The 1,449-nt window shown below is 44.4% G+C and overlaps 1 non-coding gene across 1 annotated transcript; it reads left to right on the plus strand.

Moving 5' to 3' along the window:
- The first annotated feature begins 213 nt into the window (after window positions 1-213).
- Window positions 214-285, plus strand: TRNAE-CUC (transfer RNA glutamic acid (anticodon CUC)). Its single transcript has one exon. It is a non-coding gene; the product is annotated as a tRNA-Glu (tRNA).
- The last annotated feature ends 1,164 nt before the right edge of the window (window positions 286-1,449 follow it).

Genomic DNA, 1,449 nt, shown 5'->3' on the forward strand with positions numbered 1-1,449 from the left:
CTGGTCTTGTCCGTCTGTCTCTGTTTCTGTAAGTGCTTGTTTGACTCTCATCTGGTACTTTTGTGAGTTCGGATTTCCTGTAAAAACATGGGCAGGATGAAGACAAAGCTGAAGAAATAAAACCTCCATGCAGAATCCACCACAAAGATCCACTCACTGCACCTGCTGCACCATTGCATCCCTGAAGCCCGGTGCAGAGAGTGGACGCAGCGCTCCCTGGTGGTCTAGTGGTTAGGATTCGGCGCTCTCACCGCCGCGGCCCGGGTTCGATTCCCGGTCAGGGAAGACATTTGTTTTTCATATTCTCCTTTAACGACTGATTTGGTCTTTAACTGTTTCAATAGAGTTTCATGTGTGTAATTACATCAATTACTTTATGACGTGGCCAGTATTAGACGCATTGATAACGGTGCAAAATGGAAACATCTTCATTACAAAGATGTCACTAGTCTTTCGACTTCAGGTGACCTCCCGCTACCCCATCCCTTATTGGGAGCTGCAGATCTCCCTTAAACTGTTTATAAAACATGAGCATTAAAAACAATGCCCAAGCTACTGAAGCAAGTATACACCAAACAGATGTACAAATTGAGAAATATTCTTGTTAATCCGCAAAACAAATAGAAATTTGAATGGGAAGGCTGGAGTTTGTCAAAGTCTGCTTATTTTTCAAAGATGGAGTTATAAATTAGCCTCTCACACATCACTTTGTTTTTAAAGCTCCTGACGCAGCCTCTCGTTTTCTGGGAGCAGATAGCGCTTCAATGAGACCAACAATAGTCCACGCCTCTCTGTGCTATACTTGTGCCGCTCCAACTTCACTTGTAGCCTTTGGTTTCAGATCCCTTCACATGAATCTTACAATTTTTCGTTTTGTTATGTTATCTGTACATACACTGTTATTCTACTAATATTACATGTTATCTATTTCTCTGCAAAGCCACAAAGGCTCACCAGGCATCACGGACCCCAGGGGTTCACAGACCACCGGGGACCCCCGGAGGTCCTTGGACCACTGCTTAAAATTTGCTAACACACAAAGCAAACGGGCAGGACTTTCTTGGGAACTTGATGAATGAATATCTAGAGGGCGGCTTTAGCATTGGTGGCCCCCGTGCGAACATCTTTGTTGGCCCCGCCCCCCCATGTCCCCCTTTTTCATAGATTCCTCACCTACTGCCCTCCAGTGGGCTCCACATCTCTCCTTAGCCCGTCTCTCACATTTACTTACTTTATAGCGCTTCTCATCCCAAGGTAGAGTGTCAGAGCGCTTTACAACACAAACATATAATACAGAGACAATAGGTCATACAAGTGTGTAAATCAATGTATAGGAGATGTTACTTAAGACAATGAGGACTGCAAGGTGTAGGAATGACGTCATCCATACTGGTTGGCTTTATATGTTACGACTTCTTGGTCTGGAGAAAGGAAGAGGAGGATTTACTA

This window comes from Pleurodeles waltl, unplaced genomic scaffold, assembly GCF_031143425.1.
Source record: "Pleurodeles waltl isolate 20211129_DDA unplaced genomic scaffold, aPleWal1.hap1.20221129 scaffold_39, whole genome shotgun sequence".
NCBI lineage: Eukaryota > Metazoa > Chordata > Amphibia > Caudata > Salamandridae > Pleurodeles > Pleurodeles waltl.